This window comes from Pan paniscus, chromosome 10 (genome assembly GCF_029289425.2).
Source record: "Pan paniscus chromosome 10, NHGRI_mPanPan1-v2.0_pri, whole genome shotgun sequence".
In the NCBI taxonomy this organism is placed as follows: domain Eukaryota; kingdom Metazoa; phylum Chordata; class Mammalia; order Primates; family Hominidae; genus Pan; species Pan paniscus.
In genome coordinates, this window is record NC_073259.2 from 7623312 (window position 1) to 7648560 (window position 25249).

At 47.1% G+C, this 25249-nt stretch overlaps 1 protein-coding gene across 12 annotated transcripts in view; it reads left to right on the forward strand.

Moving 5' to 3' along the window:
• The window catches only part of CACNA1C (calcium voltage-gated channel subunit alpha1 C), a 651888-nt gene that overhangs the window by 28751 nt on the left and 597888 nt on the right, over positions 1-25249 (forward strand). The gene's annotated exons all lie outside the window — the stretch shown is intronic.

Sequence of the window (25249 nt, forward strand, 5' to 3'; positions counted from 1 at the left end):
CAGAATTTAATGTATTCTAAGGTCTTGGTATTTTTCAGGGGAATAATTAACTATTATTTGAAATATTTCATAATTCAAAAGAAAGCAGACAGAAATACCCAGACATTGACCTTTGGGCACCATCATTATCACTAGAATAACAACTAATATATGCAGACTTCTTACTGTGTGCCAAGGTCTTTTATGATGTTATTCCATTTAATCTCACAGCAACCATATGAAAAAGGTAACGCTGCCATTTTGAGAGGTAAGAAAACAGGGGGGACAGGGGTGATATTCACTTCAGTGCTGCCATCACTGAGGGTAACACACAGCAATAGTCTGTGTTCAGTGAATGTGGATGAACCAAACCAAGCTGAGGTTAAACTATAATAAGCACCTTGCTCGTGTCACATGTGAGAGAAGTGATGAAACTGTGGTTCTAACTCAGGCCTGTCTAGCCTGAGACTCCCTGCTCTTTCCCACAGTGTCTGCCCCTCACTGTTTCCTTCTCTGAGTAGACGACTCTAGAGTAGTCAGAACCTGGCCCTGCACTTCCTATGAATTAATGCCCTGCTTTTCCCCGCTCACACATGCTTTGGTCTGTGTGACTTGTCCCATTCAGGCCCTGATGTCCTAGTGGTGTCTTTCCAGGTGTCACACAGCCTGGCAGCGTCTCCTGGATCCTTGCTTTGCTTTCAACAAGACTGGACCGGCTGTCGCTCCCCAGTTTCTATGTGGCAGTCAGACAACACCCCCATCATGGTGTTGCTAGGAAATGCAGGAGCGATCATAGCATTTGTAGCAGGGGCCCTCTCTCCTGCCTCCTGTACACACCTGCCTTTACCATCTGTTCAGGATGCTCCTGGCACCTTGACCCTGCCACACTGAGATGCTCCACTGCATTCTAGACTGTGGACCTCAGAGCTTGAGTTTTCTTAATGGAGGAATTATCAGGGAGAAAACTGGAGCCTGGGGTTGCTAAGCTACACTGGACCCTGTTCTAGTCACACACTGGAGAAGAGGTGCTGAGAGTGGGATGTCTTGCGTTCAAGGAATTTTCATTCAGTTTCCTATATTTTCAACAAAACGCCTATCTCTGCTCAAGTCTACTTTATATCGTATATTTATATATAGATATGCACACACATATGTGTACATACACACACTGAATAATTAACTGGTTACGCCTGTGAAAATAGTTTTTTGGTGGTGTTTGTTTTTTGCCCCTTTGGTTTGTTTAATCATGGACTGTGCTGTTTGGTTTCCTGAATTGCCAGTTAATTTCAGGCTGAGGCAGTTAATCAGGTAGTCCCACATGGCCTGGCTTGAACATAGAATGAACAGGGAGCTCTGATGCATTTAGGTTCTGATTACTGGCTTCTCACACACTGTCATCATTCTTTGGAGGGTTTTTCTTGACCTGAGCTCAAATCATTCCATACCAGAGGGATTCCTGATTTAAACTGTCAGTGTTAAAAGGCCTGGTGGACAGATGGTGTCTTAAAGGCAAACAAAGGCTCTTGGCTTGCTGCTGATGGAAGCCATGGACTCCTCCAATTTCTCCTTTTCCCCCAAAGAGGCCCTGGCCGTAGATCCCAGCATTGCCAGGCAGCCTGTGTTGTTGAGGACTGTGTCCTGTGTTTTGGTGGCCAAGAGCGTTTCGACTCTCCCAGGGGTGTGCCAGAGGATCAGGCTATCCCTTTCTTAGGGACACAGTCGAGGTGGGTGGAAACAGCATGTACCTTGCCATTGGAGAAGCTGGGTTTATGCTGTGATTCACCCAGCCATCTCAGGTTGTGCTCTTGGGAGAGTCTTTGATCCTCAGTTTCCCCAGCTGTAGATTGGTGATATTTGTCTCCACATTGTAAAGAGAATTTATGATACTGAAGAAAATGCTGTGTAAACTTTAAAACAATACAAACGTAAGGCATTGCTACTCTCAGTGCTTGGAGGATGTTTTGTGGGAAGTTAATGGCCCTTGCTCTGCCATATTTCAGTGCCAAGAACCACAAGAGCTGTCAATAAATACTGATGAATGATGAGGGGGAGAAGCCATTTGACTCTGTGGAAGCCAGTGCTTTATATATTAAATGCATGTATTCATTGGATCATTCATTGAGCAAATATTTATTGAGTTCCTACTAAACACGAGGCACTGGGAATAAAACACTGAATAAAACAAGTGGAACCATGACTGATGTTTCCTCTGGCTTTCACAGAGTTAGAAAAATTAGGTGTGTTGTTTTCATAAAATTAAATTATTCTATATATATAAAGGATTTTAAAATGCTGATAGTATATCTGTCCTCCTCTTTGGTATTAAAATGTCTCTTCTTTTGTGTGATGATGGTGATAGTTGATTTTTGAAAAACTTTTCACATAGTAAAATTTGAAGAGGTGTTGTTAGTTGTCCTTGAAATCCAGCTTGGGGATGACTGATCTAGCCCAACTCCCCACCCAGGGCAGGCCTGTCTTTAGCATTCTTAACAAGTGGTCATCTAGTTTCTACTTGGATAGTTCCAGGGAAGGGGGCCTCACTAACTTCAACACGCAGCCATTCAAATGTTAAACAGCCATTATCTTTTGAATGTTCTTTTTTATATTAAGTGGAAATCTACCATCCTATAACTTCTGCTCATCAAGCTTGAGTCCTCCATCTGGAGCAAACAAAATATATTTACTTCATTCTCTTATAGCCCTCCAGATTTTTGAAGCAGACTATTATGTTTCTTCCAAGCATGTTTTCCAGACTTCTTGTCCCCACTTTCTTTACCCATGTTCTCTCGTGGCTTCATTCCTCACCCTCTTGCCCCACCTCTGCTGGTCAGCTTCTACTTGCCAGTGTTCCTCTTGGAGTCTGTTCCCCAGAAGGGACACAGGGCTTCAGCTGTGTGCTGACTTGGATGGAGTGCTCAGCCTGCTATGTCCCTGATTCAGAGCTCTGAATGCAGATTAAGGAAGAAGTAAAGATTGCATTTGCCTTTTTGGCAGCTGTGCTCTACTGTTGACTCATATTGAGTCGTAGCCTACTAAAATCCCTAGGGTCCTTGTCATATAAATTGCTGATAAGGCAAGCCAGGGTTCCACCTACCCTATGTTTATGCAGTGAATTTTTTCATCTAAGTATAATCCTTTACATTGTGCTTATTATATTTCATCTCGTTAGTGTGGACCATAGTTTCAGCTTGTTGAGGTCATTTTTATTCTGACTGAAACGTCCAATTTACTAGCTATTCCTCCCAGATTTGTGTCAGCAGCACATTTGGCAAATTTGTCTTCATCCAACTTTTTAATTTAGTGTTCAAAAGGCTAGAGCCAAAGACAGAGCCTTGGGTCACATCAGTAGAGACCTCCCAGGGTAAATGTATCAGTGAGTCAATCCCTAGGCATCTGTGCATAGAATCAGTGCACCTATGAATGTGTCAATCATCAGTGCATCTCTGGATCAGCCAACTGCAGACCCTCCTGAGTGTATTAATCACACTGGTGATGTGAGTTCTATTTTCAGACTCTTCTACTTCTCATTTTTTAAGGCAATGTCAACCTTTTCCATTACTGAACCACCATTGGTAGGATTATGACTTTCAAATTTATCTTTTCAGCCCAGATATCTGTCTCATTTACATTTTTAATTTTTTAATTGAATAGCTGCAGAATGTTTTAATTTTTCAAAGTAAATGCACTATCTCCACGTCCTCTGAAACCTTCTTCTCTTTCTGTGATCAACTTGGTGCCACCAAGTTGGCCAAGCCAGGTACCTGGAAGCCATTCTCAGTGCTTTTGCTTTCTTCTCACTCCACAGCTAATTCAATTGAGTGGGGTAATTATAAATACCCTTAGCTGTTCTAAGAGATTCTACCTCCTTAATACCTCATAATACACCCCTCGGACTCTGATCCATCTTGCCTATACAACTGTGAGAACCTTCTAACTAGATTCTGTACTCCTGGCCTGACTCCTTCTAGCCCTCATCCTGTACTGTGTCACCAGGAAACAAAAGCCTCACTCAGATTATGTCAGTGTACTGCACTGAGGGCTTTGCTAGCACCCTGTCCACTGTAAATGATAGGTGGTCCTGCATCGTCTTACTGTTCTCAGCTTTTACTGTTTCTTCTACCAACCCTACACTTCAGATGTACTGTCTACTGCTGGTTCCCAATTGCAGCATGTAAATTCATGCTTTGGATATGCCGTTCCCTGTACCTGGGATGCCTTTCACTCCTTCTAGTCAACTGACTTCTACTGCTTCTTTAGGATTCAGATCAAGCATCCCCTCCTTTGGGACTCCTTCCGCAGATGCAGCGGGTTGGGCATCCCTTTTCAGCATCACTGCAGCACTCTAAGTGTACCCATTGGAAAACTCATCACTACATGGTAGACTGTCTGCCTCTCCCACTTGGTTGAGGGCCCTTGCAGGGCAATGCCTGTGCTCTGTTTACCACTGGAGCCACAGCTCTTAGCACATAGTAGTAGGCACTTGGGATTTGTTGAAAAAATGGATGAATGGAGGATTTGACAAATCACTTCCAATTTGCCTTGAACTGAGTGACCATTACTTCCCTTTTAGCATTACTCTATGATTCTGCATCTGTGGCATCCCTTTGATGTACTGGCCATATAATTCCATTCAAAAAGTGAAAGTGTACTTGACATTGATTAGGTTTTTTCTCCATAGATGTTCCAAGTCATCCGATTTCTAATCTATTCTAGGCTTGTTAAACTCCATTTTTACCACTTAGTTGCATGTTTGTTTCTCTGATCCTGTATTAGTTAGGGAAGGCTAGCAGCTGTTACAAGCAGCCCAAAATCTCACTGGCTTGATGCAATACGAGTTTAATTTTCAGTTACGTGATAGTCCAGTGCAGTTACTCCTGGTCAGGTGGCCTTCCACATGGTGGCTTAGTGACCATGGTCCATTTCATTCTGCAGGGCTTCTCTCTTTGTGGTCTTTGACGTTTTCTCCATTCAGCTAATGTATGGAGAAAGAGAAGCAATTGCAGGTGAGGAAACAGAGGGATGGTGCGTGGGAGCTTCTCACTGGCCCGGCCTGGACTAGCACACCATCACTTCTGTGCACATTTCACTGGCCAGAACTTAGTCATATGGTCATGTCTGACTGCCACGGCAGCTGGAAAATGTAGGCTAGCTGTGACCCCAGGAAGAAAAAGGGAACACAGATATTTGTGAGCATGAACAGTTGCCATTGCACCCATTCTTAGATTCTGGACCTCGTGATTCCCAGGGCTGCCTTCCAGAGCTCTTCTGAGTCAGGGCATTTTCTGTGCTCCAAGCCCTTTGATCTTCTATCTCCCAGGCTGGGTTTTTTTATCTCTGCCCTTTGCCTCTCTGTTCTCTCAAGCCCTCTTGGCCATTGGTACCTCATTTCTCTTTTCTTGCTGGCCTGTCTGATCTTGACTCCTCATCGCTCCAGTTTCCCAGCAGCTGATCCTCACTTGCTCACGTATCTGGGACTGGACCATCTGATTCTTGGTACCTGCTTGCCATTGCCAGATGTGTTCCTCAGGGACAGCCCATCCCATTCCAAGTCCTGACACAATGGGGGAGAGTCCTTTCACTCTGTCCTGTGCTTTGAAATCCTTCCTATGAGTACAGAGTATGGATTTGAACTCTGTTTTTAGAGATAATTAGAGAACTTAGGGAGTTACAGTGAGAGCCACTGGGAGATGTGGGCTTTGGGAAGCCAAAAGAATCCATGCTGTATGTCCTGAAGCAGATAAGTCTGAAGTGAATGGATAATCTTTACGTATATGTAGAAAAATTGCAAAGGTGGTGATGCTAGAGTACATGTTTTTTTGTTACTCTGAAAAAGAAGAGTCACATTTTAGTGTGAGAATTTTAGGTAAGAGACAAAGAAAAAAATCATAAATTCCAGAATTTGGGATGCCATTATGGAGAGGTTAAGTAATGTGCTTTCCTAGAAAAAAATGGGAGTGGAAGAGCCCATCTCAGAAGGCTTTGCAGTGACCTGCTGGGTGGCAGGAGATGGATGAGCAAGCTCAAAATCTCTTCTTCTGCCATGATTCTTTGAAAAAAATAAAAAAGCTGGGTGTTCTGCTTTTGACTCTGACCTTGTTTGAGAGATGCTCATACTGAATGTGTTTGTCTCTGGGTAATGGTTCAGGATGATTTTGTAAATGGAACGGGTATTGTCTTGTAAGGTTTCAGGAACTATGATGCCTGAGTTCCATTACCTGTTTTGTCACCCACTCATTCTGCAGGTTACTCACTTGGGTAGGCCACTTCCCCATTCTTTTGGTGGTCTGCTTATCTATTAAGTGGGAATGGGAACAGGATGAATTTTCAGGAGGTTTGAATGAGAAGTAATTCATGTTTCTAACACGCTTCAGAATACGTAAGTACAACATCCTATGGGAATTCACAATACAATTACACTTTTGTTAGGTTTATTTCTCCGTATGCTGGTTCTTTGGTTCTTGCCTTGAGACATGCAGCTTTTTGCAAATGCTGTTTCCTAGAAATAGCTCTTTAAATGTGTGTGCCTCTCCTAGTGAGGGCTGAAATGGTACGCTCTGCTGGGTTGGAGGCTGGGGAGGAAGGAGAGGAGGCTGAAAGTCAACACCCTCAGGCCAGGGCCCTAACTCTAGAGGCCGTGAACACGGTGGTTAGAGCACGTACTTTGCTGTCAGGCTGCTTGGTTTGCCGGAGGCTTGGCACAAGCTGGTTAGTCCCTCTGTGCCTCAGTGTTCTCATCTGTGAAGTGGGCGTCATAATAATGCCTACCTTATGGGGGTGCTGAGAGGATTAAATAAATCAATGTATGTAAAATCATGAGAACAGGGTCTGGCCCACAGGGAGTACTCTGCAAGTATTAACTCTTATTTTTAAACAGGTATTTTAGAAAGATGCTTTGCCTCAGATGCGTTCTCCTTGGTTACTTGCTGACGAAACAACCTCCTCCCATGTATCTGAAGGGCCTCAGAGCAGCCTTCGTGCTTGCAGACATGCGGAGAAGGACCTTCCCGCTGTCCTCGTACGGGCTCCGCTTACGTTAAGAGATGACCATCAACACACGGGGAAAGCAGTTTTTCAGTTCATAGGATTTAGACGGAGTGGTTACTGTATGTCACCGCAGCATGGAGGGAATATCAGAGGACTCCACTGCATTAGGCGGGCGGGGCACTTGCTTGCCGTTGATACTCTTAAATGAATCACGGTGTTAAATGTGGAGGGAGGGCTGTGCGTGCAGACCTATATTCTTACTTCTGGGAGACGCTGTGGGGCTCTGAGACTTTGCACTTCTTGGTCCAACCAACTTGAAGTGGTCCCTTGCTCCCAGTGATTCATTCTGCTTTTACTGCTGATTCTGTGCTCTTGAGGGATTCATGGTTCGTGCACACGTGGAAGGGTGGGGCAGTGGGTAAAGGAGTGACATTGCATGAGTGTATAGACAATAGCTGCACTGTGTCACTTACAGCCTGGGCTTCTTCCGTAAGCCCTAAACCACCCCTGTCTGTCCCCCCGACCCTGAGGTAAGCCATGGATGTGGGGGCGAGTGGTAGACTAAGCATCCCTTTGGAAGAAAAGGATTGATTTGCATGAAGCTAGGAACACACTTTTGAAAAATTAAATACAACAAAGGTCTGCTGAGCACCTCCTATGTGTAAAGCACCATGCTGGACGCCGTGCGAGGTACTTGGAGTAGTAAGACTTGACTCCTGTCCTCAACGAGCTCAAGATCTCTTGGGGGAGACGAACACAGGAATAAAACAGGTTGTGATGAACATGGCAACAGAGCGCGGTGACAGGATGCCATAAGAATCTTGGGGCTCTGCTGGGCTCATCTGGGGCATGTTATGTACCCAGAGACTTGACATTTTTTAATTTTTAAAAACCGTGGTAAAAAGTACGTAACACAGTTTTCAATCTGAATCATTTTTAAGTGTTACAGTTCAGTAGTGTTAAGTATATTGTTGTGGAACACATCTCCAGAACTTTTTCATCTTGAAAAATTGTAACTGGCTGGGCGTGGTGGCTGACACCTGTAATCCCAGCACTTTGGGAGGCCGAGGTGGGCGGATACAAGGTCGGGAGATCGAGACCAGCCTGGCCAACATAGTGAAACCCCTACTAAAAATACAAAAAATTAGCTGGGCGTGGTGGCGGGCGCCTGTAGTCCCAGCTACTTGGGAGGCTGAGGCAGGAGAATGGCGTGAACCTGGGAGGCGGATGTTGCGGTGAGCTGCGATCGTGTCATTGCACTCCAGCCTGGGTGACAGTGTGAGACTCTGTCTCAAAGAAAAAAAAAGAAATGAAAAATTGTAACTATACACCCATTAAACAACTCCCCATTTCTCCCTGCCTCCAGCCCCTGGCAACTGCCATTCTACTCTCTGTTTTTATGCATTTGACTACTACTTTAGATATCTCATGTTAAAGTGGAATCATTGAATATTTGTCTCTTTGTGACTGGTTCATTTCATGTAACATAATGGACTGAAAGTTCATCTGTCTTACAGTGTGTGTCAGAATTTCATTGCTTTTAAAGGCTGAATAATAGTCCATTTTATGGATAGACTACTTTTTTTTTTTTTTTTTTTGAGACGGAGTCTTGCTCTGTCACCCAGGCTGGAGTACAGTGGCATGATCTCGGCTCACTGCAACCTCGGTCTCCCAGGTTCAAATGATTCTCCTGCCTCAGCCTCCTGAGTAGCTGGGATTACAGGTGTGCACTACCCTGCCTGGCTAATTTTTGTATTCTTAATAGAGACAGGGTTTCACCATGTTGGCCAGGCTGGTCTTGAACTCCTAACCTCAAGTGATCTGCTCGCCTTGGCCTCCCAAAGTGCTGGGATTACAGGCATGAGCCACCGTGCCCGGCCAAGGATAGATTATATTTTGTTTGTCCATTCTTCTGTCAATGGACATTTGGACTTGTTATTGTGAATAGTACTGCTATGAACCTGGGCATGCAAATATCTCTTGGAAATCCTGCTTTGAGTTCTTTTGGATACATATCCAGAAGTAGGATTGCTGGATCATGTAGTAGTTCTATTTTTAATTTTCTGAGGAATCGCCCGCCATACAGTTTTCCACGGTGGCTGCTCCATTTTACTTTCCCGCCAACAGTGCTTAACGTTCTTATTCCTCCACATCCTCGCTGGCTCTTGTTAATTTCTATTTTTTGATAGCAGCCATCCTAATGGGTGTGAAGTGATAGCTCATGGTGGTTTGGATTTGTGTTTCTCTGATGATCAGTGATGTTGGCCATGTGTATATCATTTTGGAGAAATAGCTATTCAAGTCTTTTGCCCATTTTAACATCAATACTCGAGGACTTCTCTTTCTGCTCTGCCCATATCCTCAGATACCGGGACTGGCTTGCTTCTGAAGAGGGGGCCAGATCAACCCTGCACCAGCAGAGGCATAGGGCAGCAGGGGCTTCTCCCTCTGCAAGTCCCGAAAGTATGTGGGTTACTTGTCCCCATTGGCCATATAACTAGCACCCCTCTGGACTGCTTAGCTCTGCCCATCCTGCTGTTTCTACCTTGCGATGATTTACGTGGATGAGCGGCTGGGTATGTTCATTTCTTCTTGCTTCAGTATTAATACATTACCACAGACTTAGTGGCTTAAAACAACACAGTTTTATTATCTTATATTTTTGAAGGTCAGATGTCTAAAATGGGTCTGCAGGGCTGCAATCCTTCTGGAGGCACTTGGAAGACTGTTTCCTTACCTTTTCCAGCTCTAGAGAATGCCCACATTCCTTGGCTCATGGCCCTCTCCTCTACCTGCAAAGAGAACAATGTAGCATCTTTTGCTTTCCTCTCCTGCCTTCCTCTTCCGAGGACCCTTGTGATGACCTCAGACCCACATGGATAATCCCATCTCAACATCCTTAACTTAATCACATTGGCAAAGTTTCTTTTGCCACATAAGGTAACTTATTCACAAGTACCAGGGATGAGGACAAGGACGTGTCTGGGGGTGATGGTCATTATTCAGCCCACACTGGGCCTCTGCTATGTGGAAGGCAGGGGTAAGAGCATCTTTTGTAGGGAGGGTTCTTATTCTGTGCCTTCTGGACTTAGACTTTACCCTGGGTTAGTAGGAACAGCATCTAGGGATCTGAAGGCTTGGGCTTGACTTTGGTTTGGCTTTGCCTGGGTGGGAACCTAGGGGACAGGAGGCTTGCTTTCTCTGAGCTCCTGTGACCTCACCTTTTAAAGGAGGTGGGTGGGCCAGGTGCTCTTTAGGTCCCTCTGGCTCTGCCATATCCTCACCTGCTCTCATTTCTCATGTGGTGTCCTCACATTGCCTTTTCCCATTGGCTGTGGAGAGACTGAGGCTGCCCTGAAGGGTAGAAGAGGAAAGTTATATGAAACTTTGGGGAAATGGCTCCTGGGCACCAGCTAATTCAAAGGAGGACAGGAATAGCAGGAATGAAGGGCGCGAAGGCACTGCTTTATTGCCCGCCTCCTTCCTCCAGCCCCTACATAAAGCATCCTTGGAACAAACAAATGGAAATACTGCACACCCTGTAAGCCTAATTGGGTCATACATAACTTGTACAGTGATTTCCTATGAAACTTCAATTAGCCCCCTCTTCCAGTTCAAACCTGATAAGCTCAAATATTTGTAAACTGCCAGCCAGATGGAAGATGTGTCTCCCTGTGGCTTGGATATCCTGTAACTCAGTATGTGTGGTGACTGGCATGGGCATCTGTATTCAAGGAAGGGAAGGAGCCTCGCACCCTGGACGTGGCATTGAGGGGCAAGAAAAGGTGTTGTTTGTTCTCTTTGGGACAGGTGGCCCGACTCTCCTCTGGAGCAGGCTGGGAGAAGTTGCCAAGGACAGTTGGCGTCCTTCAGTGGCTGGGGAAGGAGAGGGTGACTCTTGGGTCCTTGTGTCATTCTTCATCACTTCCAACTCAAGGGAGAATGTTGACGTGAAATAGTTAACCTTTAGTAAGCATGCATTAGTATTAATGCACCCTATTTAATCCTTATTATATTATCCCTGTTTTACCGATAAGAAAGCTGGGGATCAAAGAGGTTAAGTTAACTTAGCAAAGATCACATGGTCAACAAGTGGAGAGCTGAGACTCAAATGGAAATGAGTCTCATGTCTAATTAAATGTCGAATTTCAAAATGCATGTCTTTCTACTATGCCACATCATATCTTCTGGCCTCTTCCCTTCACCTAAAACCATTGCCCTTGGGAGTGGAATGTGGAGCTGTGAGTGAAGGAGGAGGCACTGAGCCACAGCCTGGAGGAGGTGACGGCTGCAAACCCCGCACTCTGGCAGAGGCCAGTCAACCGCTTTGGAATGCCAGGCTGCCTGGAGCTAACTGTGGGCCAATCTTGTGTTGGCCACTTTCGTTTCAGGCCCAAATTTAGTTACAGACTCAGAAAGAGCAAGGCCCCTGGCAGGGCAAAGTTACCAGAGAGTGTGCGTGGGTATGTGTCTGTGTGGGTGACTATGCAGTGGGGCCTCTCCTTCCCAGGGAGGCTAGTGGCTTCTTGTGGCAGGGTAGTATCTTACACAGCCGTGCCTCCCACTCCCCTGTACCAGTGGAGCCCCTGGTAGGCCTGCACCCTGATGCTTCTTGACCACTTGTCCTATGCTAGGCACTGTGAGGCCACATAGTGGAATGAGACAGGACTCTGCTCTCAGGGTTATGTTGGAGCAGGAGGAGAAGTTACGTGGATATAAGAAAGGCAGTGACCAAGGCCATGAGCTGCACAGATGGAAGTGGGTATGCTTTGTGCCTCCGTGTTCCACGCTGGCAACATGTGTTCGTACCTGTACTCGTGTACCTGCGTGCATGTACTCAAGGGTGACTGTGGGGTCATGTGGGGGACTTGCCTCCTGAGCCCCTTACCCTGGGCAGGTGGTGGCTGCTCCTTTCCCCCATCGTGGAGCGCTTTACACAACTGTATGATCATGGGTGATCTGGGGCCCGTGGGGGCAGCTTCGTAACTCTTTGGCTCAACTGGGAAGTTGGAGCAGGTATTTGCTACCCTGAGTGTGAGCCCTAAGACCATAGTTTTATGCTGGAAACCGCCCCTCTTTCATAACACTCAGTGCCTAGTGCCTGCAGTTGCAGGCTGCCAGGGGACCACCCAATAACAAAGCTATGTTGAGGCCATCTGCGTTTCGTGCTGAAAGGACATTTTTCTTCAGCAGCATACTGAGTGCATAGAGCAGACCAAAGCAGACATCCCATTTTCCCCAGTAACCTCCGCATGTGTGAAAACTGGGCAGCTGTCACCTTGAGAAAGATGCTGCTGGGTCACCCCAAAGATTCCACATACATGCTGTTTGGTGCCTCCTTGTATGTGTGTAGCTGTTATTAGCCCCATTTCACAGGTGGGAAAGGCAAAGGCAGGAAGGCTGCCAAAGAGCCTGGTATTCAAGGGAAGTGAATGAGCAGGCAGTTGTAATCTCAGTGGCATCCCACTCCACAATCTGAAGTGCATCCCCAAGGGTTAGGGAGAGCAGCTTAAGAAACCAGCAGACATTTCAGAAGCTGAGCCCTATGGACAGTGCACATCCCATGCTCAAGGAGTTCCAGTGGTCCTAGCCCGTTAGCCACGTTTGTTGAGACTCAGCGGAGCACCCCCAGTAAGTGGCTGCCCTATTCAGGAGTACTTTTCAGATTCAAGTCTTTATCAATATTAAGGGAGGAAATTCAGGGGTAGAGGTGGGCGAGCAGGGGCCTCCTCTCTTTTGGGAAGCCTATTTCTTTGGCCAGCATGTCCTGAATGATAGACTTCTCCACCACCCAATAGTGAATTCCAGAATCACTGAATGCCAGAAAAGTGCATAGGACCTTAGAGATCATTTGGTGAACACCCTCATTTTACAGATGAGGTGACTGAAGCACAGAGAGGGAGATAAACTTGTCTAGAGTCACACAGCTGCTTAGTGGGAAAGGGAGGAAGAGACTCATGCATTCAGCCCCACTCAAAAAAGTGACTCAAGAGGGAGAGCCGACCAGGAAGTGGGAGTGGCTGGGACTGTCTGTGCTTCAGGGGAAATGTTGGGGGTTGTGAAATGCAGCCACTCTGGATGGGGCCATGCTGGGGTGCCTACAAGGGCCTTCCAGGTGCTCAGCCCTTCCTGTGCCTCTCCTTCATTGCTGCAGGCCCCAGGGGCTCAACCCCCTTTAACAATAACAAAATGAGACCAATTAATGACTACTTCCCCCTGAGAACTTAGACGATGGCTGCACCATGCTAAGTGCTTATAAATGTTTCAAGACTCTTGTCACAACTCAGAGATATCTAAGTTTCAGAAACGTTAATAAGTTGCCCGGGCTCACAGGGCTAGTAAATGGCAATACAGACGGGAACTTAGGGCTCCTGCTTTTGCTGTTAACCACCAGATCACACTATCTCTTCGTGGAGGTGGCTGCTGTAATTCACTCAATGTGCTTGCAGTCCTGTCCCCCTAAAACTCAGTATTTCTAGATCCTGCACTCCCACCTGTCCACTTTTTCTTTCCTGTCTTCATAGACCAGAAGCAGGTCCAATTTGTCTTAAAGGTTATGACCCTCCTAATTCCTGTGGGGACACAGACAGAGGAGAGGAACAGAGATAGGGGGACAGAGTCACAGAGATGATCGAGTGTTACAGCGTTTTTACAGCTCTAGGTTCTGCTCTGTGAATCCTGACTCCATTCTGAGATGAAAAATGGTAGTGCCATTGACTTCTGCCTTCTGCTTTCGGGTTCTTAAAGATGGACTTCTTCTGACCTCCCCTTCTTCTCCCTTTTGGCCCAGACTTTCAGTGCAGTTGAGGCTGCGGGAGAATCCGGGCAGCACTGTAAGTGCCCTCGGCCCGAGTCAGGCCATCCAGTGTTTCGCCAGTCCTTCAAGGACCCTGGAGGAGAAGGGCTAGGCAGGGTCCGATACCACTGGCTCCAGAGAGTGTCAGAAAAACCTAAGCAGAAAGAAGAGAAGGGGGAGTGCAGGACACAGGAAGATGGCAAACAGACGCCCACAGAAGAGGAGAGTGCATGCATCCTATGAGGACGGAGCGTGGATTTATGATGCCAGAGAAACTGGAAGGTTTAGGAGTGGAGAGGTCAGTCTTAGCCTGGGTCCCACTGGATGGAGGCTGTGTGCTTCTCTCTGCCTTGGTTTCATCATTCACCATCATTGGGAATAATGTCTTTTGTCTCCTTACTTAAAGTGATCAGGCACTGAGTTGAAATCAGCATTCCTTCAGCAAACACTTCTTTTCATACTGGCTGTGTGCCAGGCTCTGGGCTAGGCACAGAGCCACAGAGATGAGCATGTCACGGCCTGCCCTGGAGATACTCACAGGTGCCCAGAGTGGAGCTTTTGGACAGGACTGAAACTGTGCAGAGATGAGGGGTTGATCTAACTTCCCATCAAACCAGCTCTCGCAGCCAGAGGTCCGATGCCTGATTTTTAACGGCGCTTGAGAAAACTGTTGATATATTTGAAGGTGAGTCTGGTTTTACTCAGTTGTGAAGGCATGTTTGTGCATGAGCACATGTGATTTGTTTGATATTTGAAAACAATTTATGACCAGAATTCTTTGCATCCTTCTCTGGGCCTATGTCATGTGCTGAGGGCTTGCCGGAAGCACTTGTATAGGGTAGAGACTTGTCCTGCCACATATCTCTCCTCTGGACTGGCCTAAAGTCTATCCTCCCATCTCCTTCCTGAAGGACAGCTTCCAAATGCCTTCCCCTCTGGTTCTTTTCCTGAGGACAGACCTCCTTCTCTTTCCTCTTGGGATGTTCTTCCAAGTATTCTGAGTCTCTTTGGCTTTTTAAAACACATTAAATTGAGATAACTTTTTGTTATGGTAAAATATATGTACCATAAAAATTATCATTTTAACCATTTTAAGTGTACAATTTAGTGGCATTAAGTACGTTCACCATGTTGTATAACCATCAACCACTATCTGTCTCTAGAACTTTTTGTCATTCCAAACCAAAACTCTATAACCATTAACTCCCATTTTCCCTTCCTCCCCAGCCCTGGCAAACTCTATTCTACTTTCTCTCTTTACAACTATTCTAGGTACCTCATATAAGTAGAATTATTCAATACATGTTCTTGTGTGTATGGCTTACTTCACTCAGCACCATGTCCTCAAGGCTCATCCATGTTGTAGCCTGTAGCAGAATTGTATTCTTTTTAAGGCTGAATAATACTCCATTGTATGGATAGACCACACTATGTTTGCCCATCCATTTGTTGACGGACACTTGGATTGTTTCTATCTTTTGTCTCTTTGGATAATGCTGCTATGGACATGGCTGTACAAGTATCTGTTCAAGTCCTCGCCTTCAATTCTTTTGGGTATATACCCAGAAATGGAATTGCTGGTTCATATGGTAATTTTATGTTTAATTTTTAAATTTTTATTTATTTATTTATTTGAGATGGAGTCTCGCTCTGTCACCCAGGCTGGAGTGCAGTGGCGCGATCTCGGCTCACTGCAAGCTCCGCCTCCCAGGTTCACACCATTCTCCTGCCTCAGCCTCCCGTGTAGCTGGGACTACAGGCGCCTGCCACCACGCCCAGCTAATTTTTTTGTATTTTTAGTAGAGATGGGGTTTCACCGTGTTAGCCAGGATGGTCTCGATCTCCTGACCTTGTGATCTGCCCGCCTCGACCTCCCAAAGTGCTGGGATTACAGATGTGAGCCACCGCGCCTGGCCACATTTAATTTTTTTGAGGAACTTTCATCCTGTTTTCCATAGCGGTTGCACCATTTTACATTCCCCACCAGCAACACATGAAGTTTCCAATTTTTCCACATGATTGCCAATACTTGTTATTTTCTGATTTTTTCGATAATAGCCATCCTAAGGGGTTTGAAGAGCCATCTCTGGCTTTGAGGATTTCCATGTAAATTACAGTGAGCCGCCGGGGCTCTCTGTGTGGCTGTTCCTAGCTGGGGGCCCCTTGGGTTGAGCTTGCCCTGTAAGCACAGGTAGATTGGAGGCAGCCGCTCAGGATAGCTGAGTGTGCTCTCAGGCCACCTCTGCAGCTGGGAGAGCCCAGCCATGGGCAGAGCGGGGTGGCTGCTGGGCTGCACCTGGTTCAGCCCCTGCTTTGAGATCAGTAGGGGAAGAGATCCCAAACAACTGGGAGTGGGGGATGAGGCCGGCTGGAGAGGCTGAGGGGAGCAGTGAGATGTCTGGACCAATGAGTTCTGGAACCTGAGCTGTCTGAACTAGAAGGACCTCGTACGGTATCTGGTGGAGCCTCCTCATTCTATGGAAGAGATTGAGAGCCAGAGAAGGAACGTGATTTGTCTGAGTGCGCAGAGCAAATGAGTGATGGGCCTGGGGCTGGAATTCAGATTTACTGACTTCTGGCCTAGTTCTTTTCCCACCGAACTTGGGGAGGAGTCAAGATAACTTCATGTCTATATGAAGTTTGATATTTACCAAGGAATGACAGCCTCAGGGGAGACTTGCATATTTTTTCGTTGCCTTCTACCTTCTTGTCTGCCTGCTGTCTGGTGGGGTTTTGTAGGGATTAATCAGATAAATAGCTTTGACTTTTCTAAATGAAAGAAGCATTGTATTTTATACAAAGCATTGTTATTAAACGGCCTGTGAGTGTTTAGAAATAAGCTGATGCTGTTTCTTTTGTCGTGCCTTAGTGAGAATTAGAGACTTCCAGGAGTGGCACGAATAGGCTGTGTGTGGGTACATTTGTGTGTGTAATGTTTTTAGTGTGTACATATGCAGGGTGACCCACCTTCCCCATACAGTGCGATCCCCTGACAATGGAAGAATTTCAGAGCCTTTTACTAATAGAGGATCCTTGAGGAATGCAGCACCATTTTCAAGGATCTCTGGAATTCTGTGTTCTGAATTATCTGGAGAGATCCATTAATATCTGTGTATGGGATATAGCGATTGTTTTTAAGAGTTGGTTGCTTAACATGGAAAATGTGCTTCTGGGAAAAAGAGTTTTAAAAACCCAGCTTTCATGTTTTATTTTACTTCATTGAAATGAGGCTCTTCTTGGGTGCCCTGAGGCTTTATCTGTGCAATGATTTTTACTAAATAATTCTTCATATTCAGGTAGTACTTTCATAGACATAATCCCTTGTACTCTTCACCATTGTTCTGTGAGGGGTGTGGTATCATCTCAGTTTTACAGATGGGGACATTGAGGCGTGGAGAGCATGTGTCACTTGCTCTGGTAGTGACACTGGTAGCACTGCTTACCGTGTGAGGGGCAGCCGCAGAGCTAGGGCCTGCTTGCTGAAGCCGCGTGGCTGTGTGGCTGGGGAAGCCCTCCCTCCCTGGCACCTGGTTCTGAGGTTATGTGCATGGTGCACTCTGGACCGGGGCTTAGTCTCGCTGCCTGCCGCTCACTCCGGGCGCATAGCCCTGCTCATGCTTCATGGAGGCGAGCAGATAGGAAACAATGGTTTTTAAACAAGATGAAAAGAAAAAGGAAAAGATGAAGAGAAAAAGGAAAGGATCTTGCCCATGTTTCTCAGCTAATTTTCAAACCAGCCGTCTTACTGTGTTACTTTACCCTGAACCTAGATCCTTCTGCAGAGAACCACAGTTGGAAACCCAGGAGTGCAAGTGGCCCTCTGTCCAGAGCTTAGGCTGGAGTTGAGACGGCTGCCGAGAGGTGTGCTGAGTTCTTATGGGACTTCTTGCTTCTTTCTCTGTGGCTGCAGGGAGCTGCCTCTGTTTGCCTGCAGTGCTGGGGATGAGGAGGAAGTGGCCCCAGGCAGGTTGGGAGGCAGGCGGCCTGTCTGTCCCCTTCCAGAGGCAGGAATCTGGCACTGGGGTGGCCACAGTCATATTGGAAGTATACTTAAGCAACAAAACCAAACTGTAACTTGGTTTTCTTTCTGATTACCAAATAATTACTTATTGCACAGAATTTTGGAAAATTAATCACAAAAATACCTAGTACCATTTATTATATATTGTATTTTCTCTTACTGTGGCCACGCCAGTGCCAGATTCTTGCCCAGCCACGGACAGTCCCACTCTGGAAGGGGGCAGACACGCTGCCTACCTGCCAACCTGCCTGAGGCCGCTTCCCCATCACCCCCAGCACCACAGGGAAACACAGGCAGCTCCTTGCAGCTCTGTCCTGAGAGTGTGATGTTCATTAACTCATTTGATTGTCACACAGTGCTATGAGATAGGCAGTGTTATTATCTGCTTTTTACAAGTGAGGAAGCTGAGGCACAGAGAGGCTAGGTACCTTTTCAAGTCTCACAGCTAGCAACTGACAGAGGCTCGAATTTGGATCCATTCTGCCTGGTTTCCAGGTCCATGCCCCTGAGTGCTAGGCTGTACTGCCTCTCAGCATGTGTATATTACCTGACACTTAAAAATAACACTAGTGTTTCCTTCTAGTATTTCTTCTATGAAAACAAACATAAAATTGGATGGGGGCCGGGTGCAGTGGCTCACACCTGTAATCCTAGCACTTTTGGAGGCTGAGGTGGGTGGATCACCTGAGGTCAGGACTTCGAGACCAGCCTGGCCAACATGGCAAAATCCCATCTCTAGTAAAAATACAAAAATTAGCTGGGTGTGGTGGCACGTGCCTGTAATCCCAGCTACTTGGGAGGCTGAGGAAGGAATTCCTTGAAGGAGGTTCAAGGAATTGCTTGAACCCGGGAGGCAGAAGATGCAGTGAGCCAAGATTGCACCACTACACTCCAGCCTGGGAGACAGAGCGAGACTCCATCTCAAAAAAACAAAAAAAACAAAAAAAACCCACAAAAATTGGATGGGAGGCTGATGCAGGAGGATCACTTGAGCCTGGGGTTCAGGACTGGCCTGGGCAACATAGCCCTGTTTCTACCAAAATAAATAAATAAATAAATAAATAAATAAATAAATAAATAAAATAAAATAAAATAAAATAAAAAATACAAAATTAGCTGGGCACGGTGACTCATGTCTGTAGTCCCAGCTACTTGGGAGGCTAAGGTGGGAGGATTGCTTGAGCCCAGGGAGGTTGAGGCTGCAGTGAGCTGTGATCACGGCACTGCATTCCAGCCTGAGTGACAGAACGAGACTGTCTCAAAAAAAGAAAAAAAGGTCGGGGGCAGTGGCTCATACCTGTAATCCTAGCACTTTGGGAGGCCAAGGTGGATGGATTGCTTGAGCCCAGGAGTTGGAGACCAGCCTGGGCAACAGGGTGTCTCTACTAAAAACAAAACAAAAATCTGAGGTAGGAGGATCACCTGAGTCTGGGGGAGTCGTGGCTGCAGTGAGCCGTGATTGTGCCACTGCAGTCTAGCCTGGGCGACAAGGGTGAGACCCATCTCAAAAAAAAAAAAAAAAAAAGAAAAAAGAAAAAAAATTGTGGTCCCATTGTATATACTTTTGTGGACCCTGTTTTTGCTTAATATTAGACTGTGGAAACAATTTCTGTATTATTTCATATTTTTCAAAATGTAATTTTCATGGCTTCCTAAAATGCTGTCAGTGGATGTGCATTGATTTCTCTAACCAGTTCTCCAGTGACGGGCTTCTAGGTTGTCTTCAATTTGGTACTGGTATCATTCACACCATGACGAGTACCCAGGCGCAGAGCTTTGCCAGACTCTTGGATTAGTTCTCTCAGGGTAGCTCCTGAGAAGGGTGGTGAATGTTGGAATTTCTTAACAACTCCCACCAGAGTGCTGAACTGCTGTCCTGACAGGGTGGAGCAGACCACGCTTCCCCCGGGCAAAGTGCAGGAGGCTCTAGGAGGGGTTAGGGGCTCAACCTCCCCCTCCCAGGTGGGGCTGTGGGAGCTACAGCTCCATCGTCCTCACCGTGCAGAACAGAAATGCACGCTCCGCCTCCCTGAGTGTCAGGCCGGTGGGGCTGTGGGAGCTACAGCTCCATCGTCCTCACCGTGCAGAACAGAAATGCACGCTCCGCCTCCCTGAGTGTCAGGCCTGTGGGTCCGTGAGCTCCGAGCCTCAGGAGTAGGGGCAGCCTCTGCTGCAGGGACCACTGTGCCATCCCACTGAGTCCCGTGACCCACGAGGCTGGGTGTTCAGAGGCACGAGGTGGAGTGCGAGCAGGTCCTGCCGGTTCCCAAGGGTGCCCGCCCAGTTCAGTGGGTGACAATGAATGCGCAGGGTGAGTGAGGATTAGCTGAGGGAGCCATTCTCTCGGATGGTGGCAGAAGGAGGCTGAGGCCACCGAGAATACTAAAAACTGCCCTCACAAGGTCGCTGCCTCCTGTGTTCTAGTTCTGCTGCCTGGGAAAGCTGTACTCACCCTCTGCCTCTGCCCTCCTACCAATAAACTGGGCCAGAGCAATAGAACCCCTGCATCATGGGACCGAAGTCCAAGTAATTACTATTATGGGGAAAAAAGCCTTGGGACAGTTACGTTTTGAGTCATCCTTTTATTCAACACGTTGGTATTGTGCACATACCACACTCCAGGCTGCCCTGGGCTCTGAGAATACAGTGGTGCAAAACAAAGGCTCATGCTTCCTGGGACTTCCCTCCTGTTGGGAACAAGAAACACATATTCATTCAACCAATGATAATAGATACATTGAACATATGGCAAACATACTAATTTAAAATAACGGAAGAGCATCTTCCCCGTATACTTCTGCACGGAAACCTTTGAAGGCCAAATTAAAGTTCTGTAAAAGAACTTCCATGCAGCCAATGTGTTTTGAGTGCCTCCTGGCAACACTGTACTAGGATTTGAGGCCACAGTGCTGTTTCCTGCTCTCAAGGAGCTTGTGAGTTGCTGGGAAAATAAGAGAAGGACCCAAGTATTAGACTTTAACTCATCTCAGGCGTTCAGCAGCTGAAGGAAAGGGGAGGCTGAGCCAGTGTCTGGGTCCCCTCAGTGTGGTACCTGGCTCTGGGGCATTCTTCCCCACTGTCTGCACACCCTCCCTTCTCCCCAGACATCAGCAACCTGAAGGATTTCTCCTTTTTGTAGATGGCTGTCTGTCCTCAGGCAGGCAGATTATTTTTTATTTTTTTAAATTACACTTAAATTCTGGGGTACATGTGCAGAATGTGCTTGTTTGTTACATAGGTATAGACATGCCGTGGTGATGCGCCCATCAACCCATCATCTACATTTGTATTTCTCCTAATGCTATCCCTCCCCTATCCCCTTACTCCCCGAAAGGCCCTGGTGTATGATGTTCCTTACCCTGTGTCCATGTGTTCTCATTGTTCAACTGCCACTTATGAGTGAGAACACGCAGTGTTTGGTTTTCTGTTCTTGCATTAGTTTGCTGAGAATGATGTTTTCCAGCATCATCCATGTCCCTGCAAAGGACATGAACTCATCCTTTTTTATGACTTCATAGTATTCCATGGCATATATGTGCCACATTTTCTTTATCCAGTCTATCATTGATGGGCATTTGGGTTGGTTCCAAGTCTTTGCTATTGTGAATGGTGCCGCAGTAAACATATGTGTGCATGTGTGTTTATAGTAGAATGATTTATAATCCTTTGGCTATATACCCAGTAATGGGATTGCTGGGTCAAATGGTATTTCTAGTTCTAGTTCCTTGAGGAATCGCCACACTGTCTTCCACAATGGTTGAACTAATTTACACTCTCACCAACAGTGTAAAAGTGTTCCTATTTCTCCACATCCTTTCCAGCATCTGTTGTTTCCTGAGTTTTTAATGATAACCATTCTAACTGGCATGAGATGGTACCTCATTGTGGTTTTGATTTGCATTTCTTTAATGACCAGTGATGATGAGCTTTTTTTATATAGTTGTCTGCATAAATGTCTTCTTTTGAGAAGTGTCTGTTCATATCCTTTACCTAGTTTTCGATGGGATTTTTTTTTCTTGTAAATCTGTTTAAGTTCTTTGTAGATTCTGGATATTAGCGCTTTGTCAGATGGGTAGATTGTAAAAATTTTCTTCCATTCTGTAGGTTGCCTGTTCACTCAGATGATAATTTCTTTTGGTGTGCAGAAGCTCTTCAGTTTAATCAGATCCCATTTGTCTATTCTGGCTTTTGTTGCCATTGCTTTTGGTGTTTTAGTCATGAAGTCTTTGCCCATGCCAATGTCCTTAATGGTATTGCCTAGGTTTTCTTCTAGGGTTTTTACGGTTTTAGGTCTTAAGTTTAAGTCTTTAATCCATCTTAAGTTAATTTTTGTATAAGGTGTAAGGAAGGGATCCAGTTTCAGCTTTCCGCATATGGCTAGCCAATATTTCCAACACCATTTATTAAATAGGGAATCCTTTCCCCATTGCTTGTTTTTGTCAGATTTGTGAAAGATCAGATGGTTGTAGATGTGTGGCATTATTTCTGAGGGCCTCTGTTCTGTTCCATTGGTCTATATATCTGTTTTGGTACCAGTACCATGCCGTTTTGGTTACTGTAGCCTTGTAGATAGTTTGAAGTCAGGTAGCGTGATGCCTCCAGCTTTGCTCTTTCTGCTTAGGATTGTCTTGGCTATGCGGGCTCTTTTTTGGTTCCATATGAAATTTAAAGTAGTTTTTTCCAATTCTGTGAGGAAAGTCAACGGTAGCTTGATAAGGATAGCATTATATCTATAAATTACTTTGGGCAGTATGGCCATTTTGATATTGATTCTTCCTATCCATGATCATGGAATGTTTTCCCATTTGTTTGTGTCCTCTCTTATTTCCTTGAACAGTGGTTTGTAGTTCTCCTTGAAGAGGTCCTTCACATCCCTTGTAAGTTGTATTCCTAGGTATTTTATTCTCTTTGTTGTAGTTGTGAATGGGAGTTCACTCATGATTTGGCTGTCTGTCCGTTATTGGTGTATAGGAATGCTTGTGATTTTTGCACATTGATTTTGTATCCTGAGACTTTGCTGAAGTTGCTTATCAGCTTAAGGAGATTTTGGGCTGAGACAATGGAGTTTTCTAAATATATAATCATGTCATCTGCAAACAGAGACAATTTGACTTCCTCTGTTTGTATTTGAATACCCTTTATTTCTTTCTCTTGCCTGATTGCCCTGGCCAGAACTTCCAATACTATGTTGAATAGGAGTGGTGAGAGAGGGCATCCTTGTCTTGTGCCAGTTTTCAAAGGGAATGCTTCCAGTTTTTGCCCATTCCGTAATCTCTGCTGCCACACTAAAAAAGTTGAAATGCTGATTTTCAATAAATGTGAATTAATCCTTAACTAGGGCCGGTAATTTAGATTTGCTATCACCAGGTGCTGATAGGCGCCTTAGTTCAAGTAGCAAGAGGTCGTGACTTCCTTCCTCTCCATGCTTGGAAATAAGTGGAGGAAGCATTTGGTTATTATGGCAAAAATTATGGCAATTTGTCATCTTCAGTTGAAGGCCATGGCTTAGCTGTGTGTCTGTCAGTTTGTTTTCTTCCCTATGGTCTCTGATGTCAATATGAGAGCCCTCGAGTGCCAAGGGCGTTATATCAGGGTCCTCTCACCGAAGCAGTGTTGGCCTTGTGGTCATCGCAGGTGGTTTGCTTCCAGGCGTTCCTTACGAGGCTTCCTTTTCCTTTCTTTACCTTCTTTCAGCCAGCTGCCCCATAAAGAACAGAGAGCAGGTGTGGTTTACTGGATCACTAGCAGGTGTGAATGCTGTAGCTTTTCCGCTTTTCCCATTGGCTTGGGCCTCTGAAGTGCCCCAGGCTCTTTGCCTTCTCCAGCCTTCATGTAGTCATCAGAGGCAGGTGGGTTGTAGGACAGAAAAGATACAGTTGTATTTGAGGGAGTACTCGTCAGTTGGGTTGGGGAGAGAGCCGCAGATGTCCTGGCGCCCTCACGGTCTCCTTGTTTTGGAGCACATTTGACTGCTGTGGTCATGGGGCCTGTCCTGGGCACCCCACCTCTCATGAACTGTGTCTGTAGCAGGATGGGGGAGAGGAGGACCGGCAGAGTGACAGAATGCTGCTGGAAATGGTGTGAAAATAGCTCAGGTAGGAGGAAGCGCAGTCAGATGCGGCATGGCGGCGGGCGCATTGGGAAACCACTGGGCGCCCACCCCGGGGAGGGTTTCCACCTCAGCTGGGTGTCCTGAAGCCACTGGGCGCCCACCCCGGGGAGAGTTTCCACCTCAGCTGGGTATCGTGAAGCCACTGGGCGCCCACCCCGGGGAGGGTTTCCACCTCAGCTGGGCATCGAGAAGCCACTGGGCGCCCACCCCGGGGAGGGTTTCCACCTCAGCTGGGCATCCTGAAGCCACTGGGCGCCCACCCCGGGGAGGGTTTCCACCTCAGCTGGGGTGTCCTGAAGCCACTGGGTGCCCACCCCGGGGAGGGTTTCCACCTCAGCTGGGCGTCCTGAAGCCGCTGGATGCTCACCCTGGAGAGGGTTTCCACCTCAGCTGGGGTGTCCTGAAGCCGCTGGGCATCTTTAAGCCACTGGGCACCCACCCTGGAGAGGGTTTCCACCTCAGCTGGGGCGTCCTGAAGCCACTGGGCGCCCACCCCGGGGAGGGTTTCCACCTCAGCTGGGGTGTCCTGAAGCCACTGGGTGCTCACCCTGGAGAGGGTTTCCACCTCAGCTGGGCGTCCTGAAGCCACTGGGTGCTCACCCTGGAGCGGGTTTCCACCTCAGCTGGGCGTCCTGAAGCCGCTGGGTGCTCACCCTGGAGCGGGTTTCCACCTCAGCTGGGTGTCCTGAAGCCGCTGGGTGCTCACCCTGGAGAGGGTTTCCACCTCAGCTGGGTGTCCTGAAGCCACTGGGTGCTCACCCTGGAGCGGGTTTCCACCTCAGCTGGGCGTCCTGAAGCCACTGGGTGCTCACCCTGGAGAGGGTTTCCACCTCAGCTGGGTGTCCTGAAGCCACTGGGCGTCTTTAAGCCACTGGGCGCCCACCCCGGGGAGGGTTTCCACCTCAGCTGGGCGTCCTGAAGCCACTGGGCGCCCACCCCGGGGAGGGTTTCCACCTCAGCTGGGTGTCCTGAAGCCACTGGGCGCCCACCCTGGAGAGGGTTTCCACCTCAGCTGGGCGTCCTGAAGCCACTGGGCGCCCACCCCGGGGAGGGTTTCCACCTCAGCTGGGCGTCCTGAAGCCACTGGGTACCCACCCTGGAGAGGGTTTCCACCTCAGCTGGGCGTCCTGAAGCCACTGGGTGCTCACCCTGGAGAGGGTTTCCACCTCAGCTGGGCGTCCTGAAGCCGCTGGGTGCTCACCCCGGGGAGGGTTTCCACCTCAGCTGGGCGTCCTGAAGCCACTGGGTGCTCACCCTGGAGAGGGTTTCCACCTCAGCTGGGCATCCTGAAGCCACTGGATGCTCACCCCGGGGAGGGTTTCCACCTCAGCTGGGCGTCCTGAAGCCACTGGGCGCC